This window comes from Zingiber officinale, chromosome 3A, assembly GCF_018446385.1.
Source record: "Zingiber officinale cultivar Zhangliang chromosome 3A, Zo_v1.1, whole genome shotgun sequence".
NCBI classification, from domain to species: Eukaryota; Viridiplantae; Streptophyta; class Magnoliopsida; order Zingiberales; family Zingiberaceae; genus Zingiber; species Zingiber officinale.
In genome coordinates, this window is record NC_055990.1 from 106,430,889 (window position 1) to 106,445,212 (window position 14,324).

The 14,324-nt window shown below is 40.3% G+C and overlaps 1 non-coding gene across 1 annotated transcript; it reads right to left on the bottom strand.

Moving 5' to 3' along the window:
- Positions 1 to 13,224: 13,224 nt before the first annotated feature.
- On the bottom strand, positions 13,225 to 13,332 carry LOC122054375. Its single transcript, XR_006132696.1, has one exon. It is a non-coding gene; the product is annotated as a small nucleolar RNA R71 (small nucleolar RNA).
- Positions 13,333 to 14,324: the final 992 nt, after the last annotated feature.

Below are 14,324 nucleotides of genomic sequence, written 5' to 3' on the forward strand. Positions count from 1 at the left end.
ACCTCCCTCGATCGCTCTCTGATCACCGGAAGATGAACGTCGGCAGCTGATCGTTGTTGAAGAAGGTAAGCTCTCGGATCTAGAAATCGGAATGGAGGCTGCGGCGCTCGCGGAGAAGAAGATGCTACAGTGGAGAAGTCGCGAGGAAGCCGAGCCCAACTGTAGCTTCTCACGCGAAGCCTTTTAAACTTCTCAGATCTGATCGGACAGTCCAGGTCATTTCTGGCTTGATCAACAGCTGTGATGTCTTCAGATCTGGATCAAAACCTCTGGATCCTCATCTATAGCTCAGATCTATCCCTCATTAGGTTGGATGAGCTGGATCTTCAACGGATTTCTCAGATCTGTTCAATCTTGGATGAACGGCCTATAATGCTCCGAGACTTGATCGACTTGATTAGCCCTTGGTTTGAGCCCAAATGTAGTCTGATCTGATCGGGTACATGACCCTTTTTATGCCTACAAAATAACAAACAAATATTAGCATTAAATTAAGCCATAATAACATAATTTGAAATTTAGTCCAAAATTGATACAATGTATAAAAATGTAATGTAAATATGGGTTATATATATGAAAACTACATCAAACCATGATTATATGAATGAGAATAGTATAGTAAAATCATGGTTATCAAGGTGCTGTCGAAATTTCTTCAGACAGGGACTCCCCTGGGGCGTGACAATTTAGTGGTATCAGAGCAGGTATACAATACTTGCTATGTGTTCTAGATTTTCGAGATTTATCTGATACCAATTTATTTGGTATCAGAGCACGGTTTACGAGTTTTATATTCCGTGTTTTGGATTTCGTATTTTAGTTTTCTTGGTGTGACTTTTCGGGTTTTGGGACCTGGCAGCGGCAGAACATCTCCAAGCTATAGGAGGTATGTGGTATATTGTTATCCTACCTTTTGTTAGTATATGCACTGTTGACTATTATAGTTTATGACATGTATTAGCATTCTTTATTAGTACCTGTTTAGATGTTATAGCATATATTTCATGTATTTGGTAAACCACTGATCATGGTCGACCCAGATAGAGATCAAGGATTACGGTCTCGGGAGACTTTTCATATCATATTACTAGTAGTTTTAACTTCTGTTACTACTAGTTGGTTAGGAGATGGAGTCATATACCAGCCTATGTTATTATTAGCTAGGTAGTGACTAGTAACTATATATATTCTAGTTGACTCAGTCAGTAGAATACCGATATACTTTAGTTAGTTTTCGTCGATAGATGATTGATCTACTCTTGTTAGATCGGTCAATAGAAGTTTGATTTACCATAGTTGCTTGAAGAGGATTAATGTAATCTCAATCAGTTGGTAGATGACCGATTTAGTTTTGTTGGTCCGATCAGTAGAGGACCATCATACTCTATTTTATAGAGATGCTGATCTTTCGGTTATTCGTGCTTAGTTGGATATTTGGAGTACATTTGAGTACAGGGCTTGTACTGACGTGGAAAAGACTGAATTAGCCGTATACCATTGTCGGCTTGGTCAGTCTATTGAGGATCGATGTATCCTATCCTATGGGTACTTTAATTTTTAGACTTTATATACCTGGTTGGATAACTTATATGTAGCATGGGAAATATCAGGTTGATTGGATGTTGATTCTGCATATCTATGTGGTGTGTACATGTGATTATTATGCGTTGTAGGAGTGTTATGATGGACAGTCTAATTGCATGTAGTGGGTGTATACTTTTCCAGTTATGATTGAGGTGGATTTCTAGTAGATTATACCCGAATGGTCTGATTGGTTATTGGAGGTATTTGGTCGATTAGATCTATGCTGTGAAATGTGCACATGTGTTTGAGTGTTTTATTGGAGGTATCTTATCGATTTAATCTGAGTTGTGATATGTGCAGATGTGTTCGGTATAATATTTGAGGTATCTTGTTCATTATATTTGTTCTGTGTGTATACACGTGTCGATTATGATTTGTTAGAAGTATTACGTTGATTATACTCTTCACATAGGTGTATATATGTCATGTGAGTGTTGTTTGAGGTGTATTGTCGATTATACCTATATTGATATGTGCACACGGGTTCGATATGCATTGTTGGAGGTAGCACGATGGTTTATACCTTTGTTGTGAGTATGTTTGGTGTGTACTAATTGGAGGATTATGTCGATCATACATATGTTGTGTGTGCACATGTGCAAGATGTATGGTTGGTAGCATCATGATGATTCTACCTATGTTGAATGTAGAATGTTAAAAGTCTACATTATGATATTTATTGTATTACCTTGTCAACTAATTCTCCTATTAGTGGGTGACCGACCCACTAGGATGATGATAGAGTTGACTATGGATTTGATTTGCTTACTGGGTTGTTATACCCTAGGCTACCCACAGTGATCTGTGGTAGAGAGATCTCGTGCAGTCTCTAGCTGGATAGTTAGGTGCCTTGGGCACTTATGTATTGGTCGTGGTGGAGCGTTGCTCCCACACATGTTATGGATTGTTGTGGTGGAGCGTTGCTCCCACATATTGCGGATTGCATGTAGCGGAGCATTGCTCCCATATTTATTGTAGATACATGTTTCGGATTATTTGTGGTGGAGCGTTGCTCCCACATATGGAAGATTTCTTGTGGTAGAGCGTTGCTCCCACATATGTGGTATTTCGTGTGATGGAGCGTTGCTCTCACACTGGAGGATCTATTTTTGGTGATTTATATCGTTGGTGATCATATCTGTTTATTGTCGAGGATCTTATGGTTAGGAATGTCTGAGATACGGACATTATGTGTCTTAGTTTTACTATTAGGGCTTGCGGTGTCCTAGATGTTATCATGGACTCGATGATTTGGGGTATCACTAGGATGTTTGGATTGGTTTCTATTGTCTTTGTTGCCGATGTTGTGATCTATTTCAGATCCAAGGTGGGTCACGTACACCATCTTCGCATAGTTCTAAAGATGTTTCGACGGAAATGTCTGTATGTGAAGATCAGTAGTGCGTATTTTGGTTGTCTTCTGTGAGATGTTTGAGACACCCGGTCACCAGTAGGAGTATATTGTGGTTTCACATGAGATAGATGTTGTTACCGTTGGGAGTAGGCGGAGTCTAAAGATGAGACTCGCAACCCCCTTTGTCGAGCTAGTTGTTACCAGAGGCTCGTTGGAGGTTTTCCATGCGTTGCTATGCCACTGACACGCCTGATCAGTAAAGGTGTGAAGTTCACGTGGTCCGAGGACTATGAGACCAGCTTTCAGGAGCTGAAGCGGAGATTAGTGTCGACTCCAGTTTTGATTTTACGTTCTAGAGAGGACGGATTCGTGCTCTATACCAACGCGTCTCTTCAGGGTTTAGGCGCTGTTCTGATGCAGCACGGTAGAGTATTCTCATATGCTTCTCAATAGTTGAAGGAGTATGAGAAGAAATACCCAGTTCATGATCTAAAGTTGACTGCTATTATTTTTGCCCTGAAGATTTGGCGGCATTTCCTGTATGATATTACATTGAGATTCTCACTGACCATAAGAGTCTCAAATATTTGTTCACTCAGAAGGAACTTAATCTTCAACAGAGGAGATGGATGGAGTTCCTGAAGGATTATGATTGTACCATTAGCTATCACCCGAGAAAAGCTAATGTGGTTACTGATGCACTTAGCCGGAAGTCCAGAGGGACTTTAACTTGCCACCGAGTTGTGGTCATAGACTTGATTCAGGGCTTCTCCGAGTTGGACCTTGAGGAGTAGGGATAGATAGAGTAGGGTACTCTGGTTACCATGGTTGCTCAGTCGTCGATCAGGACAAGGGTCCGAGAGCCCTAGGCTGCTGATCAGTATTTGCAGTTTATTGACAGCCAGATAGCTTCCGGGCAGCAGACCGGGTTCACACGAGACGATGTGGGTGTTATACAATTCCGAGGCAGATTATGCATACCTCCATTTCACCCGGTCAGGGAGGAGTTACTTCAGGAAGCTCATCGCTCTTGATTTGCGATCCACCCAGGCGCGACCGCATGTATCGAGATTTGAGGCGTTTCTATTGGTGGAACTGTATAAAGAAAGACATCGCGCAACTTGTAGCGAGAGGTCTTGTCTGTCAGTAGGTGAAGGCAGAGCACCAGATACCTGCCGGATTATTTTAGCGGATTCCTATTCCTGAGTGGAAATAAGAACATATTACCATGGACTTTGTGGTGAGTCTGCCTACAACACGACGAGGTCTTGACGCGATTTGGGTAATCGTTGATCGTTTAACCAAATCTGCGCACTTCTTAGCGATCTGGAAGACTGATCCCCTGGATCGATTGGCAGATCTGTATTGCCGGGAGATCATCAAATAATATGGTGTCTCATTGAGTATTATTTCGGATAGAGACCTCCGGTTCAGCTAAGGTTTTGTGTATTGGATTGTGGAGGCAGTTGAGAGGACCACTTGCCATTGGTAGAATTCGTCTACAACAACAGCTTTCAATCGGGTATCCAGATGGCACCGTTTGAGGCGTTGTATGGTAGGTCTTGTCGGACACCCACCCTCTGGGATGAGGTTGGGGAGACCCAGTTGTTGGGACCTCATAGAGCTCAGCATGAGGCAGAGTTGGTCCATACTATCAGACGGAGGATGTCAGAGGCGTAGGACTGCCAGAAGAGTTATGCAGACTGGAGTCGGAGACTCTTAGAGTTCTCTGCAGGCGACCATGTATTTCTGCGAGTTTCACCCACGAAAGGGGTGAAGAGATTTGACTTCAGAGGTAAGCTAGCTCCGCGATACATTGGACCTTTCCAGATCTCGGAAAGGATTGGAGTAGTAGCATACCGGTTGACACTACCACCGTCCCTGGCAGGAGTTCATGACGTATTTCATGTGTCTATGCTGAGGAGATATATATATCCGACCCGACACATGTGCTGACAGATGTCTCGGTTCCCGTTTAGCCTGATGTGACCTACGAGGAGGTTCCGGAATGGATTCTAGACCGGAAAGAGCGCCAGTTGCGGAACAAGACTATCCGGCTGGTTAAAGTCGGATGGCAGCATCATACAGACGAGGAGACTACTTGGGAGCTCGAGGATACTATCTGAGCTCGATATCTCCATCATTTTCACTTGAGGTATGTGATTTAATTTACAGTTCAGCATTTATACTCTTTACATGTTGTTAGTATTTGCTGATGATAGATAACGAAATTTGGGGACCAAATTTTTATTAGTGGGGGAGAATGTAAAATATCGAAAAATGGTGAATAATGATAAGGAAATTTCCAGAATTTTTAGAAATTTTCTGGAATTTTTCGGAAATCGTATGGCTCAGGTTACTGGGATAAAAACGGGGCCCAAGGAAGCCTCTTTAGGTTACCCCATTTAAACGAGGAAATGTATATTTTCTTTAAATCATTTCCTTTTTCTTTTTCTTTTCTTTTATTTTCTTTTTCTCCTTTCCCCCGTTGTTTCCCCCCTTCCCCCCCCCCCCCCCCCCCCCCCCCCGCGTGCTTTTCCTCTTTTCCTCCGCCAAACTCAGCCCGTGCCCTAACTTCCTCGCGCCGGCGGTTTCCTTCTCCTCTTTCCCTTTATCTTCTGTGACAGCAAAGACTCGCCTCTGCCTGACTCTTCTCCTCTTCTTCGAGCACCGACCCTCCACAGATTTACCTTTCCTTGTGCCCTAGATCTCCCGTCGACGCCTCCTTTTCGGCGACACCCGAGCATTGCTGTCGTCCACGTGCCTTTGTACTATCACCGGCCAAGCCCTCCAAAGGACTGCCCCTGCTGTCCCGGCCATCATCTTTCTTTCCGAAGGACAAGTGATGCCGGGAGTAATTGCTGAGAACACTGTCCGAGCCCTTCCTCCGATCCCTGAGCAGTGCCGGTTGCCGCTCCTCCTCAGCCCTAGTGCCAGCACAAGGATTGGGTAAGGCATTTCGATTTTTGATTATAAGTTTGTTGAGGTTTGGATGCTAAGTGTGTTCATTAATTGAGGATTTAGATTACACTCTAGTAATTGAAAACTAGTGAGAGTAATTGATGGAGAGCGTGAAAGAATAAAGTTATTAAACTTGAAGGAGTAATTTTACAATTATTGTAGCTTGTTCTGTGATGTATATGTGAAGTGTTGAAATAAACTGAGTAAGGGATTTTGGGGAAGATGTGTTAAAGTTTGATAAAGTTGTGGAAGTTTGAAATTTAATGTAAAGGTATTACACAGAGTTGATCTTTGAGGTCGATTGATCATTATGTTGGCGTGCTGCCATAGATAGGTTGTTTGTTGTAGTAGGTTGTTAAATAGGAGGTTAATCAATAGTCGTATTCGTTTATGATTATCCTAAATAGGTTTGAGGATTTAATTTAGCTAATTAATTTATATGTAATTAGCTAAATCTGTATATTAAGTATTACAGGACCTTGACGCGAGAAGAGCATCTCGACGTTGGATTTGACTGGATTGGACCTACTATTGGAGGCGGGCACCTCTTGACTTATCTTTTATGATATTGTCAATTGGATATGCATAGTATTTTATAGCTACAAGCAATGATCATGTTTGTCTTTGGTATGTCACTGTTTGATACCCATAGCATGTTCTGTTTGTCGCTGGTTATGTATCCATGTTTATGCCTTGTTATCATTGTCATGAGTACCTTAGTTCCTAGAGTAAATGACATACCATGCTTTACTGAGTTTATGACTAGATTCTGGATTTTTATTATCTGGCATGTGTACCTATATTTTTATATTATATCTGATCTGTGTACCTAGACCATTTTTCTTTGATTTATGTATATTGATGGTACATATTTTATGGAGGTGGATATGTTCAGAATCTAGGGTTTTTTATTCCTTATCTGACAGGTGTACCTAGACCGTTGATTAGGTCAATTTATTATAGGGTACACATGTTATATATATGGATTGGTACAGGATATTGCCATGCTTAGTGCCATGCACCATTCGCATGATTGCATGCTGTGCGATTGTCGGCTCCATTATTGTTGAGCACATCGCCAGTTACATTTATCTGCACACACGACCACTTATGGGTTAGTGGTATATTAAGGCAGAGTGTGTTGCAGCAGGTGCTCTGTCAAGGGCTCCGTTGGTCCACTCATGGGTTAGTGTGACGCAGCGTTGTAGCAGGATAGAGAACCCTCCCCGTCATCGTGTATCGAGAGATGAGAGCATTGAGCTCCCCCATTTATGATTTGGGGTAGGAGGATAGATGTACTCCGACAACATCCCGTCCACTCGGTCACTCATCAGGAGCAGTGACGTCAGAGTGCACGGTTGTCACAGCACTACCCACTCGATCTCACCATCATGTGTGAGACGGCTGACTAGAGAGTAGGGGTAACCAGGACATGTCATTTCATCATACGCATTGATGCATTTATTGCTTGTGCTTGCTGCATTTATTTGCTGAATTTGGTTGGATGCATCTGTTTGACATGCATACAGGATTTATGACACTCTCGGTTTGATGACCTTTTATTCTGGATAGGATTTCCTGTTGAGTATAGCTTCCTCAGTTACCTTTCAGTTTTTGCATTTTTCCTATATATGATTAGGAAGCTGCATTCCATGTTTATTGCTGTTAGATATATCTTACTAGACATGTCTATTGGTATTCGCTGAGTTGTTGAACTCACCCCCGTTGACACTATATTTTTCAGGTACTAGATTCTTATGGTCGCTTGGGAGTATCCTGGCTGTCGGTTCCCATGTCACATCAGAAGACTATAGTTTCCGTTAAGTTTTATTTGTTTTATGTATCAGTGTGTTTAGCTCTGTACTCCGGTTTTGCTTCTGGAGCGTTGATGTTGTTATGTGGTATTTTGTATTGGTTGTTGGTTGTGTAAGCCTAGCCGGCTAGCAGTTTGTGTTTTGGTTTCTGTCATTTTCCGTTGTGTTTTGGTTTTGGTACAGCCGAGTGGGCTGCTTTACATATAACTGCGTGGTTGTATTTTTATTGTATCAGCCGAGTAGGATGTATCATATAATTGCGTGGTTGTGTGTATACTCCAGTCGCCTGTGGCTGATGTATATTGTGCATGTAGAAATGATTCAAATTATCAGCCGTACAGGGGAGGTGTTGTCGAAATTTTTTCGGACGGGGACTCCCCCAGGGCGTGACATGTTCTTTTACCATTTCATCCACTTCTATTGTTCTTTTTGCTTTTATTTCAATTCTTGTTGATTAATCCTTTTGATTCATGTATGCTATGTTTTATAGTCGTAGAGAATTAGAAAATAAGCAAGCTTATGGTAGTGAAATATTGTGAGTTGCATTGAGTGAGCTCCACTTATATGCATGCTTGAGTGTGAGAGATAGAATAGGCAAATTCCTTGTGAGATTGCAACTTGCTTAATTTTTCAATTGGATTAAAACTACCATAACTACTGATTATTGTTTGGATTGTATTCATGATTGTTAGTGATTTTTTAGATGATCTTAGTTAAATTCCTTTTTACTATCTTTTAGATATTGCTAGGGAATTTTCTATGGAGATTATTTTGAGTTTTCTTTACTTTCATGGGATGTTCAAGACTAAGTGTGGGGGATTTGATAACCATGATTTCATTGCATTATTTTGATTCATATATGCATGGTTTGATGTTGATTTTATATGTTTAAATTATGGTTACATCATATTTTGTGCATTGTATATATTTTGGACCTAATTGTAAATTATTGTATTTTTATGTTATTTGAGCTAATATTGATTCTTATTTTGTAGGCATCAAAGGATCTTGGATTTGGATCTATTTGGCCCGAAATTGGGCTCGAATCGGAGTTCAAACGAGAAGATCAAGCTTTGAAGCATTATGGGTCGTTTATCAAAAATAGGAGAGATTTGTACCATCCGTTGAAGATCTGGCCGATCCAACCTAATGGGAAGCAGATCTGAGCCATTGATGAAGATCCAGAAGTTTTGATCCAGATTTGAGTTCATCTAGCCATTGATCCAGCCCCAAATTAATCTGGATCGTTCATTGAAGACACGCAGATCTGGGTCATCCAGTGAAGATCTGGTCGATCAGACCTAAGGGAGAGTAGATCCAGACCCAAGATCAAGATCACTTATCCATAATTATTAGGCCACATTGGTGCACCTCCGATGACACTTGGCCTACAAACCTAATCTTCTTAACTTTGGATACCTTGTCCTTGGTTAATTTATTCTTAACATTAAATGGCTTTCCCATGCCATTTATTGGATTTTCCTTACTATAGTCATATGCAACCCTAGCATAAGACTTTCCCTTAATATTGGAGACACTAGATCGGTATCCTAAACCCGATCTGTCATTGTTGGGTTTTTAGCTACCCAACACCATACTTAAACCCTTAGATCCAACATTGAATCTTTCTAGGGTTTTCCCCAACTTATCAAGCTTTGTCTTTAAAGCTTGATTCTCCCTTTCTAGGTTCCTAAACCTAGAGCCAGCATGTCTACCATGGACATTCCTAGACATACCCTTTCTAGGCATGTGTCTCCCCTTCTTGGGATTAATGCCTAGGTTCTCTATTACCTTCTTCTCCTTAGGTAATGAGAATTTAAATTGTCTAGGTCTATCATGCATAGGTACCTTAGGGTTTTGATCTACATTAACCCTACTCCTATCATGATATCTAAAGCCAAAGTTATGCATGGGTAAATAATAACAATTATTTCTAGCATGCATGGAGGAGTTTAAATTTGAATTAAACTTCAAGTTAGGATATACCTCCCTTACCCTTGAAGTTTCCCCTTGACTTGAGCTTTTTTTCTTCTTCTCTTTCTCTCATTTCTTTAATTGCGCTAGCTTCTTAATCTCTCCCTTCTTGGGACATTTGGTATGGTAGTGACCCTTCTCTCTACACATGAAGCATATGATGCGTATTTTTCTCCTTCCTTGGATTTCTTCATTCCTACAACCCTTGTTAGTATTTAAATTAACTTGAATGGATTTAAGAGTTACCTTCTTCTTACTCATTGAACACCTACTCTTGTAGTGTCCCTTCTCATTGCACCATAAGCAAGTGATATGATCCTTTGACTTCACTTCGGTGGAGATGCTCACTAGGTGGACTTCTAAGACTTCTTCTTCTTCTTCTTCACTTGTCTTGGATTCTTCTTCAACCTTTGAGGATGTCTCCTCATCCACACTAATAGATGACATTTCTTCATCCTTTTCCTCTTCGGATGTTGAGCATGGCTCATCTTCCGTTTGCTCCTCCTCAACTTGAGCCACTTCATCCTTTTCTTCGGATTTTTCCTCTTCGTGTGTAGACATGAGTTCTTCCCATTGAACCTTTTTTATCTTGCTCCACAAATTGTGAGCATTCTCGTACTCACCTACATACCTCATCACATTAGAAGGCAAAATATCTACCAAAATTAATATTACCTTATCGTTTTCCTTTGACCGTGTGGTTTGCTCTTCCGTCCAATGTCGTGGTCGGAGCTTCTTCCCTTTTTTATCTTTCGGGACTTCGAATGGTTCCTTGATCACCATCATGATATCCCAATCCATGTTGAAGAAGTCCTCCATCTTCATCATCCAATAGGGATGTCCCATAAGCCTCCGCCTTCAAACTTCGGTGGTTCAATCAAGTCGGTCATCTTCTTATATTTGCTCTTCTCGGTGATCAGTCCGATGAAGTGCGACCTCGGCTCTGATACCACTTGTAGGGGATTGATGGCCGACTAGAAGGGGGGTTGGATAGACGGCACCCACAAATAATCGCTTCCTACGTATGTTAGTATGCACAGCGGAAATCTAATACTAACTACAAGTATGAAATCTAATCTAAAGACAATAAGAAGGGAAATGCAAACCAATTAACACGTCGATGTAGCGTTGTTCGGAGATTAGAGCTCCTACTCCACGGCTATCCGTAAGGTGGATGTTCTCGATCCGTCGATGGATGACTCCCCGGAAACTCTGGCTAGCTCAAACCTCTTTGTAGGTGGAGAAACCTTGCCACAAACTCACCAAGACCTCTTGGACACAAGAGAAACCTTGAGGACTGGTAGACTACTAATTAGACTTTAACCAAGTCTAATTTCATCAACTATAACTAAGTTCCCAAGCTTTGGTTATGTAGGTCACGGGTTGAAAACCCCGCCTACCAGTCAACTGCTAAAACCATCAGTTGACTGCCCTCTGTGGAAATTCGATCGTTACATCCCAACGGCTCGATACCAGCCGATTGGTAAAAAGTACGAGTCAACTGCTCCACACTGGTTGAGCGAACAGAAGCATTCTATTAGCTCCCAGTCGACTGATGAAACCACCAGTCGACTAGTACCCAAGTACAATTACTTAGCACTCGGGCCCTCACCCATATGACTCACTTGATGCTTCTTTGCAGCCTTGACCTCCTTGCCTTCAAGCTTACTTCATTTTGGCTCTCGTCCCTCGGATGCACCCAAGCCCACGGCTCGTCCCAATGTTATCCTTCGCGTATGCTTCGAAGTCGCTTCCCTCGGCCCTTATCCTCGCTCCTTGTCCACGGTCCCTCGGATGCTCCATCCTTCACCGGACCCGAAGCCATCAACCTGAGTCAAATGTGTCTCCTACAAACCTGCACAACTCAAATACACATATCAAATACAAGGGTGAACCTAACTTAAACTCTTTACTCAAACATCAAAATACATGATCGCACGGACCATTGGGATTGCTCCAACAGACTAGACATTGTAAATATTTGTACATCATTTACACTTTTATTTCTGCACATTTAATTATTATAATTTTAGGTGGTGTTTAGTTTAAGGGTTTGGGAATGAGAGAATAGATTCATTCTCAAACCTTGTGTTTAGTTGATAGGAATATAATTTAAATTTTAGAATGAAACTCAAAAACTTAGGTATTGATGAAACTCACCTCCTTCCTTGGGTTTTGATGGGAATGGGAATAAGAGTTAAGTTTTGGATGAAAATACCCTTAATATATTTGTTCAATATTTCATTTATATTACTTTCTCTCTCCTTATTCTCTCTCATCATACTTTCTCTTCCCTCAATCTCTCTTATCATACACTCTCTCTCCTTATTTTCTCTCATCATACTTTCTCTCTCCTCAATATCTCCTATCACACACACTCTTTTCTTACTTTCTCTCATCGCACTTTATCTCCCATCATACTTTCTCTCTCCTCATTTTCTCTCATCATGCTTTCTCTCCCATCAAACTCTCTTTCCTAATTTTTCCTCATCACACTTTCTCTTTCATCACGCTTTCTTTTTCATCATACTTTCTCTCATCACACACTCTCTCTCCTTATTTTCTCTTATCACACTTTTTCTCTCTTCATTGTCTCTTATCACACTTTCTCTCTTCACATTTTCTCTCTCCTCATTCTCTCTCATTATGCTCTCCCATCATACTCTCTTTCCTCATTTTCTCTCATCACACTTTCCCTTTCTTCATTCTTTCCCATTATATTTTCTCTCTCATCACACTTTCTCTTTATCTTTCTCTCTCATCATATTTTCTCCCACATTTAACTTTCCCTCATATCTATTTTTTTCTCTTATTTTTCTCAAGGATAAAAAAGTATATTTTGATTTACTCGGATAAAAAAGTATTCAAATGACCAAACATTATTTTTAAGAGTGATATCTATACTCATACTCATTCCCATTGCATAATACTATGATTCTCATTCTCATTCTGATTTCTAGGAAAGAACCAAACGCCACCTTAATTTCTGCACTTACATTCTTTTATATTCAAGAAATACAAACAAACTATTCTTGAATTATCTTGCTCTTGTATGTGAAGGTCTAATTTTGTAGGAGAATTATTACCTATAGTCCATGAGATTGAAAGGACCTTCAGAAGATGGAAAATTCTACAAAAGCAACAAGAAAAGCAAGCAAGATATAATATGGCAAACAAACCTCTTAAAAATTATGCAACACCATATGCTCAAGGTCAACAATCTAGTATCACCAGATTAACCATCAGAGCCAATAATTTTGAGATTAAGCTAGCAGTGATTGTAATGGTCCAACAACATCAATTTGATGGAGGCATACATGAGGACCCAAACCAATACTTGGGGGTTTTCTATGAAATTTGTGGAATAACAAGTATGAATGGAGTACCAACTGATGTAGTAAGACTATTCTTATTTGGTTTTTCTTTGAGAGATAGAGCAAAACTTTGGCTTACTTCTTTACCAGCAAATAGTATTACATCCTGGGCGCAATGTGAGCAAACATTCCTAAACAAATTCTACCCACCAAACAAAACAACATACATGAGAAATTAGATTGTTAACTTCAAACAAACTGATACAAAAACTCTTTATAAAGCGTGGGATAGATTCAAAAGTATGTTCAGATCATGTCCACATCATGGATTGGAAAAACGGTTAGTAATCCACACTTTCTATAATGAAATCAATTATCATACTTGTAACGACCACCCTTCTTACTACTACTACACTCTAAGGATGACCGTTACTTAAATGCTAACCCTACTTAACCGGTGTGATCGAAACCACGAGGAATCTCTACCGAAAAATTTCGGCAGAGTCTCCCCTGTACCGGTGACCATATCCGTAAATACATACAGAGTATACTCAGCCACAGGCGGCTAGAACATATATTTTCACAACCACGCAGTTTAATAAATCAAATCATATAAGTAATGAAAAGCGGAAACATAACTTCCTACTACAAAGTTTTCTTATCAACTTAATAAGAAATTAAGCTAAACAAATTCTTAAACTAAGTGAGTTCTTTAGCTAAGTCTCAAGGATCTCCATAGTCCACACATCACACACCGTCACAGCATCTCCTTGTCGCCTTCTTCCTTATACTTTAGCTTTTCCTTTATCTGCAGTAGGAGGAAAATAGTATCTATAAGCTAAAAGCTTAGTGAGCGCTATCCTACTCACAAAAACTCGATATGCATGTATATAAATAAAAACATGCTAAAACTGAATGCTAACATGTAAAGCTACTCATGCTCATAAATAGCAAAGAAATCAACTAACTGAAAAACTAAACATGTATAGCTAATCATGCTCATAAATAGCGAAGAAACTAACTAAAAAGCTAACATGTAAAGCTAATCATAGAACTATCATGTGTATCAATAAGAAACTGAATTGATACCTAAGCTAAACTAATTAATGCTAAACTGAGTCTAACTTGTATTCACATAACTAATTTGTGAAGTTTTGAAAACTATTTACATAATAGATTAAAATAATAATCATGCTGCTGATGGGCCCGGCAACTGTACTTGCTGTGCGCGCATCCCTAACCAAACCCGGAATTGCAAGTTCCAAGTCTAGTAGGGTTTACTAGGTTATCTAAACCTAGGGACGACTGTGGGAGCCCAACCCA